At 39.5% G+C, this 11,823-nt stretch overlaps 1 non-coding gene across 1 annotated transcript; it reads right to left on the bottom strand.

Moving 5' to 3' along the window:
- Positions 1-4,191: 4,191 nt before the first annotated feature.
- LOC127194951 (U2 spliceosomal RNA) lies at positions 4,192-4,382 on the bottom strand. The gene has a single exon (XR_007831331.1). It is a non-coding gene; the product is annotated as a U2 spliceosomal RNA (small nuclear RNA).
- Between the last annotated feature and the right edge of the window lie 7,441 nt (positions 4,383-11,823).

The following is an 11,823-nucleotide window of genomic DNA, read 5'->3' as shown; positions in this document are numbered from 1 at the left end:
AAAGTCTCTTCTGAGACCCAATTTCTTAACTGTAGTTTCTGTAAAATCAAACGAAAAAATGGATCACATTCTTCCAACATATAATGGCACAGGATATACATTATCATTCCAAAAGAGTGGAAGAGGAGCATAGTGAGGAAATACTGGACCAAAGCAAGACCTAAAATTAGCTGGGCAAACTCTAAACGCTGTATGTTCATGTCGGATGTAAAACTGCTCTTTAGATCGCCAACGTCTTTCAGCTTTGTTGACTGCAACACACTTCTTTCTTTTGGCCTGGTCCTACTCCCTGTGACTAGCTTGCCTTGGCACGTATCCCACAACTCTGGCACTTCCAATATCTTGGGGTCTCCAAGGCAATTCAGGCTCCATCTTCACAGCTTCACACAAGGACCTCTCCAGGCCTTTTTGCAGAGACATCCCTGCTACATTCCTGGCCTCAGCAGCTTTCCTTAGTCCCAGAGGGAGATTCTACAATTCCTTTCTTCTATCCTTGACTCTCAAGCCAGAACCATGAGGTCAAAACTACCAAGTTCTGCTGCTTGCTAAAGCTGTAACATGGCGCCTCATTCAATTACACCTTCATCAGCTTTCTGTTTTTGATGATTTCCTTAACCCCTTAAGCTTGGTTGTCCTAGAACTCACTCTGTAGATCAGACTCAAATCTAGAGACCTTCCAGCCCTTGCTGCTGGAGTGCTGGCACTAAAGGTATGCACCACCATACCTGGCCTTAAGCTTTTTATTTAATTCCTTTTCACAAGTGGGAAGCCTAGCTGGGTGGGATCTTGCCCTAAAGTCACTACTCCCTTTATTCCATTTAGCATCGGGACTTTCATTATTATATTTATCTCTTTGAATTTGGGATTTAGCTCCATTCTACTTCCTGGTACTACCTTTCTCCTTGGACTGGAAATTTTGTATTTTTCCTTCCTCAGCATGCTCTTTTTCATTATAGATCTTCATAAGAGTGAACATTAAGAATGAACCACACAACAGAGTCAATACTAAGCTGTTTTGAAATTTCTCCTGCTAACACAATGAATCCAAAACTCTTCAAATTACCTTCAGGCAGACTTCTCAGACAAAGGCAAAAAGCAGTCACATTCTTTACCAAAATATTACAAGAATGATCTCTAAGACACAAACCAATATTTTTCTCCTCTGTAACCTCTTGAGTCAGGCCCCCACAGTTCAAACAACCCTCAGCACAACTGTCTTCCATGGTCCTACTAGGATGGCACATGCCCCACTTAAAGCATTCAATGACTTTTCTAGGCCAAAGTCCAAATTCTTCCAAACAAAAGCATCGTCAGGCCTATCACAGCAATACCTCAGTCCCTGATACCAACTTCTGCTTTAGTTAGAGTTTCTATTACTGTGAAGAGATACCATGATCATGGCAACTCTTATAAAAAAAAATTTTTTTTTTTCATTGGGACTGGCTTAAAGTTTCAGAGGCTTAGTTCATTATCATCATGGCAGGAAGTATGGCAGCATGCAGGCAGACATGATGCTGGAGGAAGAGCTGAAAGTTCTACATCTGGATCTGCAGGCAGCAGAAATTGACAATGTCACACTTCCTCCAACGAGGCCACACCTCCTGATAGTGCCACTCCCTGTGGACCTATGGGGGCCATTTTTATTACACAATGACTACAGTAAAACACAAGAAAATTAGCTCAAAAAAATGGAGATGTAAAATGGGATGGAACTATTGTTCCACAAAGTGTGGCAATAGCTTCTGAGTTTCCCTTCAATACCGTCCGTAGTTACTCACAGTTTTCAAACTCACCACCAGTATCAGAAGTGCCTGGGGAGCAGAGGCTGCTGGGTGGAGCCAGAGCTTTGTTGGATTTAGTACCTGCAGGCAGAGCCTGGAAATTCTCTTTTTTAACAAGTTCCCCTGTGTAATGCTGCTGCTGTGGTCAAGCAAGTGTCTTTTGGGAGCCATCTAGATGTTACTTCCTCTGACCTTAATCACTTTTCTCTGGTATATTTTGTTCCTATGCTTTTAGACTCTACTTCTCTGAATGAAATCCAGTGACATACAGATGACTAAAATGGCTGCGCTGATCTTCTCAGTGTCTAGCTATTTGTCTGGATAATCGCTAATGACCAAGCAGGGACAGGGTGAAGTGGGGGGAAGAGGAGTTGAGTGAGAAGATGGAATCTGTCTACCTGCTGGTCATCACAGGGAGAGCTGGCTAATCCATGAGGGAGGCCTCGAGGAGATATGCTAACTCTCTCTAGAATTATAAACTTGTCCTAGTTACTTTTCTATCACCATCACTGAACACCATGACCAAGATACCGTCCCGAAGGTTAGAGTCCATGACCAGCATGGCGGGCAGCATGAAGCTAGGTTCAGTGATGGAGCAGTAGCTCAGAGCTCACATCTGCATATGCAGTATACACAAGCATGGGACAGAGAGGGCTACCTGGGATGAAACTGGGATCCTGAGGCCTCAAAGCTAGACCCCAGTGACGCCTTCTCCAACAAGACCACACCCGCAAATCCTTCCTTACCAGTTGTGCCAACTAAGAACCAGGCATTCAAGTACATGAGCATATGGTGGACACTCTCAAGCCATCACACATTTCTTCACTATCCATGATGATAATTGGGCTTTCAAAGCTTCGTTTGTAAAACATTCAAGATACATAACCATTTCTCCATTCTCTTTTATAACAGCATGGCAGGAAAGATTGGTCACTTCCTCTCTTCACATCAGCACTTCCCACCTAAACCATAGTGTGTTCTCTAATGGCAGGTTCAGTCATCACTCCTGCATTGCCAAATATGTGTTCTGCTGCTTGTTCTCAGAGCATTCTCCTCCCAGCAGGTCCTTATTGTCTCTCTTCCATGTCTCCATTTCCTCTGCTGCATCCTTCTCTCTGTGTTTCAGATATGCATATTACAGATCGTGGGGCTCTTCTTTGCCCCATGTATATGAACTTCTGGGTGACCTCAACTTAATTTGAATATCACTGGCATAGCAATGAATACTATCAGATGATATTGCTCCATACCACACACTGTCTGCTTTTGGTCCCATGTGCCTAGGGTGCTATTTATACTGATGTGCCTAGCATCTCTGCAGAATGCATATTGATTCTCGTCTGGATTTCTACAGCCTGAATGAAAGCTCGTGTTTTCCTTCCCCTTGACTTCTCTCCAAAACTCAATGACAAAATATCTTTTTACTTATGTCTCTTAATTGCCTCTTTTCACAAGCAGCCCCATGACTGAATACTTCAATTTATCCACATGCCTAAACACATTTTCTGTAATCACTCTCAATGCTTCTCATTGCTTATTTTATTCTCTGAATCTCTGAGATGAACTGTGCATAACAGATGATATAATTTTGTGTGGAATGAAGATAATTATAAAATATGAAACAATGAGTAATAAAAGTATCTTTGTAGCAGTAAAAAGAATATCTGTGTGTATACATATTCTATATATAAATATGTGTAACATTCATATTCTATATGTATATATAAATATATGTATATACATATTTATATTATATGTATATGTGTGTATATGTATATAAGTATTTGAAAGACAGAATAGTAAATAACATCTTCATTTAGAAAGATTTTCATGTAAAAATTTGAGAAAGATGTTTATCTAGATTTGATGATTTAAAACTCAGTCGACTATACCACTTTTTAAAGATTCATCTCTTTCATATAAAACTATGATTTGGTATAAGTGTGTAAAATGGACTAACATAAAAGAATATTTTGAAATCTACCAATGTAAGAACAATTTCAGACAATAATCAGAAGTTTCTGGGATGTATAGTCCCACTGAGGCACTACATAAATTATTTAAATCAAATTCAAGTGTTTGGTTGTTTCTATCTGTTATTTGCTTACAAAGAGAAGAGGTGTCATCTGCTCCTAGTTCTTCAGGTCTGAGAGCATGATGCCAGCATTTCCTCTGGTGAGGGCCTCATGGAGAACACCCCCATGATGTGTACAAGAGAGGTCACATGTCAAGACAGGACACCAGAGAGATTCGGAGGCCAAGACCATCCTGTTTACAACAAACCACTTTTGTAAAAAACTAACAAGCCCATGGTACTACACTAATCTCTCTAAAAGATAATGGCCTAATTACTACCCAGTTCTTTTTTTTTTTTTTTTTTTTTTTTTTTTTTTTTTTTTTGAGTCCCCTGAAGGAGTGCACCATTTCTGGAGGTACTGCAATAATAGGTCGATGTGTGGAGTGGACGGAGCAAGCTCCTATTCCAACTCCTACTTCCAAATATCCATTTAATATATTGTCCTCGGATAGAGGATGTATCAGATATTAAACTGATAAAAACAGATTCTACACTTGATCTTAGCCAAAAGGCCGAGAAGCGATACTACCCAGTTCTTAAAGGCTCCATACCTACCAATATCATCATATGTAGAACCAAGCTTCTGCAGGAACCTTTTAGGGACATGTCTTATCAGAATCTTAAAAGTAATGTTGACCAATGAACACCTGCAGTAACATTAGGCAAATATATATGTTTGATTTCTATGTGAAATTATTAAAAATGTATATGCCGTATGGCAAGTGAACAATGTCGATTGATCAAAAAATCTCATTTGTTTTTCATATATATAGACACCGGATTCCACAACCAACTCCTGGTCTCTGAGAAATGAGGTCATATGTGTTCAAATGGATTCTAAGAACTAGCAAGAATCAAATAGTAGGCTTAGAAAGAGAGTGGGAGTTTGACATAGAGGTTTCCTGTCCATGTGTTAGTAGTTAATCAAAGAGGTTTTTTGTTTGTTTGTTTGCTTGCTTGTTTGTTTGTTTTTTGGCAGGGGGACTTTTTGTGAAAAATATGAAAGTGAGATTTCTTTTATGACATATAAAAGTTTAGAAGTGCTTTAAGGCCACATCTTTATCCATGTCTCTGTCAAGCCACCCATCCACTCATCTAACTTTCATGAATTACCTGTATTCAACAGCAAGAACTCTTATGTTTTGTGCCTTAAGTTCATATATTGAAAATATATAAAGCTCTAAGAGATAATCCAAATCTACTCCAGTAGAGATGGCTGCCTCGTTTGAAAAGGCAGCTCCGAAAAAATGGCCGCTGTAGTAGAAATGGCTTCTCTAGACTCTTCACTAAAGATATTTCTCCATTATGTCATCACTCACTGATTCATGATTTCTATTTTTTTTTGTTTGTTTGTTTTTTGAGACAGGGTTTCTCTGTGTAGCTTTGACTGTCCTGGACTTGCTTCGTAGACCAGGCTGGCCTTGAACTCACAGAGATCCACCTCCTTCTGCCTCCCAAGTGATGGGATTAAAGGCGTGTGTCACCACCGCCCAATAATTTCTTATTTTTTAAAATCATTTCCAAGTAAAATATAGCATGTTTTCTTTATGTTGAAGATTAGTGAACAGCCAAGTTCATCCAGTGACACCAGAAGTTTTTCTGGTTAGAATTTCTCATAAATTGATATTCTCCATATTTTACCATAATGTACCTAATGCATGCTAATTGTACAAATTAATAGATGAATAGAATAAGACATTGAAGCCAAGGACTATGTAAGTTCAAGGTTAGCCTGGGCTATAAGAGCAAGTTTCAGGTCAGCCTGAGATATAGAATGAAAACCTTATTTCAAAAAACACAAAAGGACAGAGAGAAAAAAACAAGCAGACAAATAGACTAGGATACTGAGAACTCTAATGGTAAAATACATTTCAGGTTTTACCAGCATATGACATTACAGCTGCATCAATATACATAATTCAATACACTTCAGGCCTTCCTAATAACACATGAGAAGTTTAGGTATTGGTGGGATTTTCTTCTTCAAGTATTTTGGGGCTTTTCAAAGTACAGGCCTCTTATATGTGCTTAAAACCCAACCCACTGTAGCCATATACTCCAGACATCATGCTGAGACTACCATGTTGTTGCTAGGACTATCGTGCTATCACTATGACTGCCATGCTATCGCTACCTCTGCTTGTTATCTCTGCTGCTAGCGGGAAGTAGGCAAGAAGAAGGAAAAACACTCATTGGAGATCTTGTGAGTCTGTATCACACTGCTCTCTTTCTTTTTCTCTCTGCTTCCTTTTTAGTGCAAGCAATGTCTGATGCATATGAACTCATTCTAAACAGTCTGTTACTCAGAGATGGCAACAACACACACACACACACACACACACAGTCAAACCATTAGAATTCGAAAAGATAAGAACCTCAGGAAAGGCCAGAGGGATTGTGATGAGGAAAGAGAGAGGAGATGCCATCACTAAGTTCATCACTGAGAAGGACCACTGGGACCCTTGGAAACATGGAAGTTGGAACCATCCTGTAAAGGACCGGATACTGGGAGACTTAGCCCCTGAATATTGTCCTCCATGGGCTGAGGGCTGGTCTTAGAGGGTGACTTGCTGAACCTTCAGGGTGATTCTGTGCTCAAGCTCACAAAGCCATGTAGCTTTGAGAAAACCAGGTGGCAGAAGAGCACAGTGACACAGAGTAGAATGCTACAGAGAACTCAGTCTCATCCACCACAGCTGTCGCTGGACTCAGAGCTGAGTTAAGGAAATGTGGGGAGGACATAAAGTACATCTGTGGCAACTGCTCTCAGTGGAACTCAGCCCATGGGTAAGCCTGTAACTTCTACGTGGTATGAGAGATAGATAATCACAGTGATAAATAGAAAGAGAGAATCCCTCAGCAGCAAACATTTGTCCCATTGCAAAGTGCTAGAATGACCAGGAAAGGCAAGTTACTAAGCTGTACAGAGCCAGACAGGTCTGAATCAACATCCCGTTCCATCCTATCAGTGAAACACAGTCTTAGTAAGTTTTCAACATTATAAAGAGTGTTGGGTGACTGTTCAGGCAGTAAACTGTCTCAGTCGTTTTTTCATTTTGGAAGCTGCTAACCTGTACTACTGGTTCACTCAGGCATTTAAGTTTTATTCCTTCACAAGTCTATGAGGGGGCTGAAGACCAGATAGTTTAGTTTTACAATCAAGTTTCATTGCTTAGAGGATAAGATAAAAGATTTAAGTTAGTAGAGATGAGCTATGATAGATACTGAATTTCATTCAGAAATTTAGACCCAACAAAACAGGAAATATGTTTGCTTCAAGTTTGATAAATACAAATAGCCAAGTCACTATGAATGTAACATGTATAGAACTCATTATTCTCATGATTGTCTCATGGTTCTCCCTGCTGTATGTAGTTTCTTTTATTCATGTGTAATAAAATAAATGTATATGTTAAAAAACAAACAAACAAAACCTCAAAGTACCATTTGAAAGGTACTTTCTTAATTTATTGGGGAATAATAGTAATAAAATATAATGTATAATTTAGAAAAAATAAAAATAAAATAAAATAAAATAAAGGCTTCAATGTGTCTGATCCATTTTCACATCAACAAAACAATGTTCTAAGTAGTTTCTTGATGGGATTCTTACTGAAGTAAACAAGATAACCACTATCAGATGTACCTGGCCCAGCACCAGGAAACTATCCTTGAACTGTGAAACAGAATTATTTTCCCTCTAATCTTCATTCGCATGAAAGTGTTCACACTATGCAGCATATAACAGCTGGAAAATAGTAGACACCATTTGTGTAGATCCTCATAAACTTTATTTTAGCCTGCTAATGAAAACTTTGCAGTATAATCTCAACTGTAGCCAAGCTTGAAGGATACAAAGCTGCTTAAGTGTGTGGGGAGACATGCTTCTGCAAGATCTGATGCTGTTGGCTGCTCATCAACTTCCATTCATCCGCCGACTCTCAAACTTTGAAAGAGAGCTAGATTCTGGATTCTGAACATCCCCAGGATGTTTGTCGATGGCCTCAGTAAAAGGCAAGGACTGGGTTCTAGATTTTGTTCTAGATTACTTCTAATCACAGCCAGGACCAGAAACTTGTACTCAATAAACTCACATTTTTATTTTAGCACTGGTTTTATAAATAATCTTGTGGGTTTCCAAATGGGAGGCCAAGCACAACAAGGTGACTCTCAGGTTGTTTCCCGTGCTTGGTCAGGAACTTAAAAACAGATCTTCAGTGATTTTCCTATCATTTCTCCAGGTCACATGGATTTCTTTTGAAGTTCTGTTCATCCCTTCCTCTTTTGTCCTCCTAGTGTACACTCTGAGAGGTCCTGTCAAACACCTCAGCACAGAGTAGGACTTTCAGGACTGGAATGCTGTCACCAAAATCAGATAACATGATGAAAATCAACTTATTTACATGGAAAATGTAAAACAGACATATCAACACAATCAACGAATGAATTTTGCCAACACATTTAAATGTGAAATATTTGTGTTACTGACTAGCTGATTTATAACATCAGATAATTATAATAAAACAATAATTCGACAAAAACTCGTGTAACCCCTAAGCAGAACCAACTCATTATTTCTCATTAAGTAACACATTATTATGACTTATTTTGTCGAGACTAGGCTACAGATTGTTTTTATGTAAATTTATGTTTATCTGAGCTTGTGTCCAGGTTGGCCTGGATTTTTACTCGTTTTCATCTATCTCCCTTATATGATTTGTTAGCTTGTGTCTGATGGCCTGGTGAAACCAGACTGCTTTGTTATAGACACATTGTCATAGCATAAACACCACAGGGCTCAGGATCCCTCATTCATTACTTCCAGGCAGCAATTAGCATCTTCCTAATCTTGGTCCTCCGATTGACAGAAGTTTCTGAGGCCATTGTCCTAAAGCTCCCTGGTTTTCCTCTGTCCTACTGCCTCTGTCCAATTTTCTTATTGGCCTATTGCCACTTAGGTTCTTTTCCTGCTGCTAAGATAAAATACTCAAGAAAGCAAATGAAGGCAATGAAGGTTTATTCTGTCTCACTGTTCGGGAGTATAGTCCACTGTGGTGAGGCGGTCAAGGCGGGAGGAGCTCAAACCAACTGACTACATCACATCCACAATCAGGAAACGGAGAACAACAAATGATGCAGCTGCTATTGGTTCTCTCTGTCCATTTATTCAGTCTTGGATCCTAGCCAGGGAATGGTGCCTCTAGAGAGGTTGGGTCCTGCTGCCTCTATTAGTGTATTCAAGGTAATCCCCACAGGCAAGCCCAGAGGCCTGGCTCCTAGGTTGTTTCTAGGACCTGCCAGGTTGGCAGGTTTGCCTCTTCTAAGGCAGATGTGCCTTCTGTTAGCATCTCATTTCTACTCTCAATTGTCATCCCTGACTTCACCACGAATATTTATAGAAAAGTTTAGCCTATGAGAGGAAATAGTTGTATGAAATAATTTACTTCTTCCAGGAACAGCCACTGCATTTCAGGCCCAGGGGCACTTCCCTTCTATTTGCTTCTTTTTATGCTTACTTAAGTATTATAAAGAATCTGATTGTTTGCCAAAGGGTTTGCTTCCATGCTAATTCCCAACACCAATCAAGGTACTTCCTTACTTCTCCTTGACTAGACTGTCTTTCCAGTGAGATTTTTTTCTCCAAGGACGAGTTCTAATATCTTCTCTACATTGTTTTAAAAGCCTCACAATACTTGCTGTTTTCATATACGTTAAGGCAGTCTCACAGTGTTAAGTAGGTGCTTATTGTCCCTTATTTTCAATGTTTTTACATTGTGAGTTTATCAAATAATTCAAGGAGCACTTTAAATAAAATGGAACTGTTTATGCAAATGGTTTGATGTGACACACACAAAGTTCCCTGTGCTGAGACATAATCACAGTTTCATTTGTCACTTAGTATAGATATTGAATCCAATTATGGTGTATAAAGAAGGGCTCCTTTGGGAGGTAGGTGACCAGAATGGAGCCTTGAAGCCCTAACACTGATGATATTATAAGAAGGATAGATATGAGAAGAGACGTGCATAAGCCCCCTGTGTCTTACCATGAGAGTATCCTATACAGCCTTAGACGTTTTTGGCAGATGTGACTCCTCAATCAAAACTCAAAAATAAATCTATTTTGTTTATAATGTTGTCTAGGCACAAGTGTTTTGCAGCATTAATGAAAATGGATGTATAAGGCTGTTATGTAAACAAAATTTGAACTGGGCATGTACACTTGTAATTGCAGTATTAAGGAGGTTAAGGTCAGAGGATTGAAACAAATTTAAGGCAAGCCTTTGCTATATAGGGAGTACCAGGCTAGCCTGAGCTATACAATAAGAATTTGTCTCAAAGAAATTTTAAAGGTAGTGATATCAACAAGTAAATACTGAAGTATGATATATGAAGACATGCACACATATACCTGCATTTTGACACATGATGGTCCTCCACACACCCACAGGAAAAAGGTGAGATAGATAAGAAACAGACGGAGAAGCTCACCAGAGATCACAGCCCAGTTCAAGCCGTCTTGTCTTCTAGGATGCCCACTAAACACTGACAATTTGGTTTCCTAGGAAATCTGCTGAGCAAGCCTCCCTTGGATGTTGCTGCATAAACAAGATTGGGAAAACGGACTGTAATTAGGAGTGGGGGTCACAGGGAAGTAAGGAAAAAACCATAAAGCGGGGGTCCTGAGTCTCAGGAATGTAGTCCTTCAGGTAGGTTGGGTGGAGACAAGATCTCCAGGGAAAGTTGTGAGTCTCAGGAATGCAGACCTTCAAGCAGGTTGGGTCCAAGAGGCTGAATCTCCAGGGAAAGTTGTGAGTCTCAGGAATGCAGACCTTCAAGCAGGTTGGGTCCAGGAGGCTGAATCTCCAGGGATCATTGGGCATGAATTGTATCTAATTGTTCTGGTGCAGTTTCTGGAGAGTGCTGGCAGGTGTCAGAAGGGCACCTATAAGATAAGTTCTCATACAGACCATCATTAATTGCAGAATATAAATCACATACAGGGCATGGCATTAATTTTGCCCCTACAGTTCTATTCCAATTAAAAACATATTTAAAAAAAAAGAAAATGTGGCTTCTTCTCATATCAAGAAGCACAAACGAGGAGAGTAAGTTAAACTTAAATGCTAATCAATGACTCTAGACGCTCAAATTAATATTCATTTCAATAAAAAAGTTTTAAGTCAAATCATAATTTCAGGTTCATATTTTAGCCCTTTACCTGCTTCAGTAAAAAAAAAAAAAATCAATAAGATTTATTTTATAATATCCTACAAGTGAAAAATTAGCCTTTTCTCCAGAAAGAAGATCTCCTTATTTTGGGAAATGAAACTGGGTGCTTTATAGCCACTTCAATAATTTTAGCACAAAGCCCACAGCTAACATCTCCACACCTTAAGTTTCTCTAAGTAGCTCTGTACTTAAGCAGACTGCAGAGCCTGCCAAATGCAGATTTAGAATGTAGCAATAGAAGTCATTAGCAGAGGAGGAGGAGCTTAGCACATGCATTTAACCTAAGGCTTTTATAAATGGGAATGGTGGGGAAGGAGGGGAAAATCCGACACATCCAGGCTGTTCCAGCATGCACTTTCCCTACAGTGTCTGCCCTCTGCCTGCGTTTTACACACTCATCATGGTGTCAGTTTTTTCATTGAATTCTGAGCAGAGACTCCTCCTCCTGTTGCACTAACTGATGCTTGCATTTTGCTCTGTATAAGTGCTTTTCTAGGTGCTGTGTCTTCTTTGTGCTTATTTAATTCTCTCCATACACTAAAGAAGAGACGTTATTGATGCCTTTGTTTTACACACAATGAAGCTGTACTGGTGACATCTGCTAAGCTGGCTTGTTTATAGAAGAACTGACACTCTAACTTAGCTTTCTAGGTGCAGAATCTGTGCTTGGATTTTACAAGCAAAGTGCAAGATCCAATAAAAGGAACCAACATCTTCTGTCTATCTTAATACA

This window comes from Acomys russatus, chromosome 10 (genome assembly GCF_903995435.1).
Source record: "Acomys russatus chromosome 10, mAcoRus1.1, whole genome shotgun sequence".
Classification (NCBI taxonomy): domain Eukaryota; kingdom Metazoa; phylum Chordata; class Mammalia; order Rodentia; family Muridae; genus Acomys; species Acomys russatus.
Note: the sequence above shows the minus strand (reverse complement) of the source record. Positions and strands in the feature narration are given on the sequence as shown.